Here is a 6,000-nt window from a genome sequence, read left to right on the forward strand (position 1 = left end):
CAAAATAAAAATGATATCATCTTGAATACCTTTAGTTCTACTGACTGCATTTTCTCGAACTAATTGAAAGAAGGAGTCATAATGGTTCAAAGCTGCAACCTCAAATATGCTAATTAATTATTGCTAGCCATTAATTATGCTACAGAATCAGACACAAAAATGTATTTTCTCCGAATAAAATTTTTATTTTTATTTTTTTAATTTTTTTTTTTATTTATTTATTTATTTATTTATTTCTTCAAATAACTATATAACCAACCATTTTTCAAATACCTAGTCGCAATCTGGAAAATATGATCCTGATAGCTTAGTCAGGAAGAGTGGTCGAAAGTTTTGGTCTCTTAATATTAAATTCATTTTTTACGTATTTCGTCATATCTCGGAAATTTTTTTTATCAAATCTAAATTTTTTCCACCGAATTATAAATTTAGTTCATCCTTGTCAAAAATATTTTTTCAAGAATCTTTACTTTTTCATTTAGTAAGGGGTAAAAAAATTTCGATTTATAAGGTATAAATTTTTTTTATATCATTTTAAAAAGTAATTTCAAGTGACCAAAGGCGAAATTTAAGAGAAATTGATTGAATATTTCTGGAAAAATTCTAAAATTAGGGTTTGTTTGAAATTTTATAGCTCAGGAACTATTCTCTGAAATTAACAATTGCTTCCGCTTAAATTTTGTATTTTGTATTATAGTTTAAAATGGTGTAAAAGTTTGTATACCTTACAGTTCAATATTTTTCCGAATCTTAATAGATAAAATAATAAAAAATTATTAGAAATTATTTTTGCAAGGAATTATATCTAGAAATGCGAATTTATAATTATGGACACAAGTTTTTGATTCGTTTTAAAACCTCCCGAGATATTGCTACATACGCAGAAAGTAATATTAAAGGCCCAAACTTTCGGCAGCTCTCATACCAAAACTATTGGGACCATATTTTAGAGATTGCGGTTCCCCCTTAACGCTTATATTGAACACCAAAAATCCAGACACGATGGAAAAAAGAGTGAATTTATTCTGAGAAAGTATGTCTTTGCGCCTGTTTCTGTTATTCAGTTAATAGTTAGCACTAATTAATTAGCATATTCAAGGTCACCCTTGTGAATCATTAAAATTGATACTTACAAAAGGAAAAAAATCGAGTAAAATGACCGTCAATGCCATTTCTGGTAAAAGAAAACCATAACTCTTGTTAATAAAACCTAAATACAAGTTATTTAAACATTCATTTGGTAATTTTTCCGTTCATATGGTAACTGTTTACCTAAAATTCTGGTTTTCAAAATTATAGTTTTTATTAGAAAACTTTTAGTGAAAAATACAAAACTGATAAGTAAATTAAACGAAATAAATGGTGGTTATGCCATGCTCTAAGGTATCATAATAAAATTAAAAAAATTTACCTCATTCGCCAAATTTTATCACATGTAATAAAACCATATTTCATGGCTAATTTTACCATAAAAGCATCCCCATAACCCTTCGGTAAAAATTATCGAGCTTTTTGGAGTTCCCATCGAGCCAGAAACACGGCAAATTTTACCGCATTCTGGTAGTTTTGACCATTTTTTTTCATTGTATTTTGTGAAAATACTATCATTGGAACAAACGTTATTCAAGGTGATATCTTTTTTTTTCTTTTTGCAAGTTGTATACACATTACTAATATGTTATATAATAGTTGTTATATAATAGTTGTATGTTATATAATAGTTGTATACATGCGTGCCGGCATGAAACGTTATCAGTCAGGGTAAAAAGATAAAATTGATAACCAAACAAATTTTTTAGCTGTTTGTTTGTGGGCGGGGTAGTAATAATTTGATTTATTTAATTCACTTCCACTTAGTTCAAAATAAAAATTATATAGCTTCACTTTCATCTGAATTTTATTAGATATGTGATTAACATTGTTTAAAGTTAAAGCAAAATAAGTCCACCAAATTAGCAATGCTTACATTTAAGCTACCGCTTTTTACTCTTTTTCGTCCAGATTCTGATTTTGTATGAATGCTTTAATGATTCACTCGAGCTGAAGAGATTATTGATTAAATAAATTAGAATAATAGTACATTACAAAATACAAATACAAAATTACCCCTACAAAATAAATTTTTTTTCAAAAATAAATGATTGATTTTTGTATTATTTTCGGAGCATCGATCGAAAATATAACTTTATTTTACGTTAAAAGGTTTCCAACAATTACCTTTTAAGTATTTATGTTTTTTTAAATTATAATTATATATTAAAATAATATTTAAATAAAATTTTGTTGATTTAGTTTATTTCGTTTTTTTCATAGTAAGCATTGATATTTAGAGAAATTTTCTCTTTCAGTTTTAATATTCTCAGTAATTTGGGCGCCATTTAAGATTTTACTAACGCTATAAAATATAGTTATTACATAAGGGTTTAAAAAAGTATATTAATAAGGTCTATGTGTAATATTTCCCCCTTACAAAAAAATAAAGCTATATATAAAGGCAGCAGTTTCATTTATTTATATTATTTCTATTAAAGATTAATTGACATTATTTGTTTGTTATCAGTAAATATTTTGAGAATTATCATAAACAGGGGTGAACGGCACTTTCAAATGATGATCAATATTGATCCATAAAAGGCGGTGCAGTCATCAAAATATATTGACAAAAAGTCTGTAAGGAGTTTTATTGTTTACTCAAACATCCGATGTCACGAAATGATAGGTTGTATTGCTCCTCCAGAGCATATGCTTGGAACATGATGTTTAAAAGAATGAAGGAAACTTAAAAAAAGCAAAATATCTATTTTATTTTTAAAAAAAATAATGCACACACGACTGTTAGAGTTAGTAATTTATTTTCTTACAAATTATATGCATTTTTATTTAAGAGCAAATTTTACAAATAGCTCCTACGCCAAATCACGACTGACATATTGTTTTTAAAAAAATAATTACACTGGGGAACAATTTTTTTTCTTGTTTTCTATTCTATGAGATTTTTCAGCAAATCATAGATACTGTGTTACATTTGTTACTGATTTCAAAAATGCAAACGGTTTCCTTTTCTAAACTACAGTTTTTTAAACTAATATTTTTAGCCCGTTTTTATCTAAATATACAAGCTTAAAAAAGTTATATATAACAGAAGGTCGCTTAAATGTTTGGACAATTTTTTATAGGAGCTAGGGCACATCATCAGGATTAAAATTTTTTGGACCCAAAGCACGGAAATATCATTATACGCATCTAAGGGTGCTACCCCCTATTATGAACTGTTTCTTCGTTTGCTTCTGAGCAGGTAATAATGGGAATCGCCCCTAGCCCCGTATGACGACATTTCCGTGCATGGGTTCCTATGACATTTTAAACAGATGATATGCCCTAAATCTCCTAAAAGTGTGTCGCAATATTTATGCGACCCCCTGCTATATAACATTTTTAAACTTTTTCATTATGACAAAAAAAAAGTCTGTAGCTTTAGAAGGAAAACTAATTTCAAATTTGATATCCCCACTCCCGAATTAGACAAGATCAAGTATTTTTATAAATCCAACAAAAAATTTGTTCCTCACTGTTATTTGCTTTTTGTGTAAAAACTGCTTAAAAATTACTTGATAGATTTTTTAATGTGTATTACTTTAGTTTATGAATTAAGTTCATAATTTTACTGAGTGTGATTTGTTTGTTTTCCAGTTCGCGCAAAGTAAGCCATATATATATTTTTTTATGTGTAAGTATATATATATATTTTTTTTTCTTCTTTTTTTCCCTACTGCGTAACTTAAAGCAAAACAGTTTTTTTAAAAAAAAAGACTAGAACAGTACTTAATCCGTTGTACTTACACTTGGCATAGGTCTTAATAATTTCTGAATTAAATTTTGCTGATAAGTATCATGAAAATTAGTCATGAATTGAATGCTGTTTGCCCTCAACATTTCCCTATATCTGTAAATTCTTGAATTAATAATTGTAGACAGGCATATATGATGCAGTTATATACTATTAATAAATTTATAAAACATTTAAAAAAATTAAGACTAAACAAAACAAAAACATTTAAAAAAATTAAGACTAAACAAAACAAAAACATTTAAAAAAATTAAACATTTCAAGCAAACTAAACATTTCAAACGAACTAAGCATTTCAAACAAACTAAAACATTTCAAAAATTAAAAAAGTTGCAGACAGACATCTATGATATAGTTATATACTATTACATTTCTAAATACATTTCTAAAACACTTCAAGAACTTTCACACGATTAACTTAAAACTTCTCTCAGTAACCAATAAAAATATGCAACAAAGTTCTAAGGAAGTTTCAGAATAGAAATACATTGCTTATCAGAAGTTACTTTTAACCTCTTAGATACAATTCATTTTCGTTAATAAAATAAATAACAGTTTATGATAATTTTTCGTGCTTTTCATTTTCATGATATCAGCGTTTTTTTTTTCAAAACAATAATATAACATGGGCAAAAATACCGATGTTTAAATGATAAATCTAGTATCACGAAAAATAACATGCTTTTCTTGTGAATTTATTTATTTTCCGAACTATCTTCTATAATGGGTTTTATTAAATAAATAAAACTGCAAATAAATTTAAACTATTTCTTCACATTATTTTAAAAACTATATTATTTTTCATTGTGAATCGAAGAGACAAGTGCGGAAATGAAATTTCACTTTGAAAGAGGAAATATGATTTATAATTAAATATGCTCAATAAGTAATAACTAGAGCATGCAAAATGCTTGAACTTGAGTTGTTAAGCTTTGATCTTATGCTTACTTTAAGGGGATTAATTTAACTCCTGTTTTCACTTCATTTTATGAATAAACTAATTTCATCAAAATACCGTTTAATATAACAAATTGAGAGACTGTTTTCTCGGAGGCAATAAATGCTTTTTTTTCCTGGTGCATTACAAATATGTCTGGAAAAAATACACTGATTATAACCTTAATCTGTTTCTTTCAAGTAAACAGTTGTTATTTAGATAATACTTTGGCAAAATTCTGTAATTATTGCTTATTTTGTTTATATAATTGTTGAATATCCGCATAAAACGAATTCCTGTTTAATAGAAAAACTTAAACAAACTTGAAGTTTTCGCTCGCGAGGAAAAAAAAAATTATAGCAGATGCATTCATAACATTTCGTCAGCTAGTTTAATTAGATTTTTCTTGTTAATTTTTTTCCTATTTAGTGGTATAATAGGTGGACCGAGGAAAAAAGCGTGGTCAAAACTATCAGAATATAGTAAAATCTACCGTTTTTCAGGTTGTATGAGAACACCAAAAAGCTTGTTAATTTTTACCGAAGTGCTTTAGTGATAATTTTAGTAAAGAGAACGATAAAATATAGTTTTATAATATGTGATAAAGTTTGGTAAACATGGGGAAATTTGGGAATTTAATCATGATACCTTAGAGCATGGCATAATACCATTTATTCAGTTTATTTACTTTTCAGTTTTTTATTTTTTACTGAATGTGTGGTAATACGAGTTATAATTTTGGAAACCAGAATTTTCGGTAAACCTTTACCATATGAATGAAAAATTTACCAAATGAATGGTTTAAATACAGTATATTTTGGTTTTATTAACCATAATTATGTTGTTTTTTTAAAAAAATAAAATAAATAAAAGCAGAAATGTCATTACCATAGGGTTAGTTAAGTTTACTAGAATTTTTTCTTCGTGTTCTGCTGGAAATTTCGGAGTGCCTTGTGCATAATTTGGTACAAATTTGTGGAACCATAGTTAAGTGTTAAGTTGAATCTTATTATAGAAACATTATATCCATATAATCTTAAAAATGAGAATTTCGCGATATTATGGTGTATTAGCGAAATAGGGTTTAATTTAATTCATTACTAAGTTAGCGAATTTGCAAAATTTGCTGATATATACCAAAAAGCTCGGTAATTTTCACTGAAGCGCTTGATAATAATTTTGGTAAAATTAGCAAAAATATATGGTTTTATAATAT

Source organism: Parasteatoda tepidariorum, chromosome 11 (assembly GCF_982258835.1).
Source record: "Parasteatoda tepidariorum strain Cologne lab strain chromosome 11, Ptep-v5.0, whole genome shotgun sequence".
Taxonomy (NCBI): Eukaryota; Metazoa; Arthropoda; class Arachnida; order Araneae; family Theridiidae; genus Parasteatoda; species Parasteatoda tepidariorum.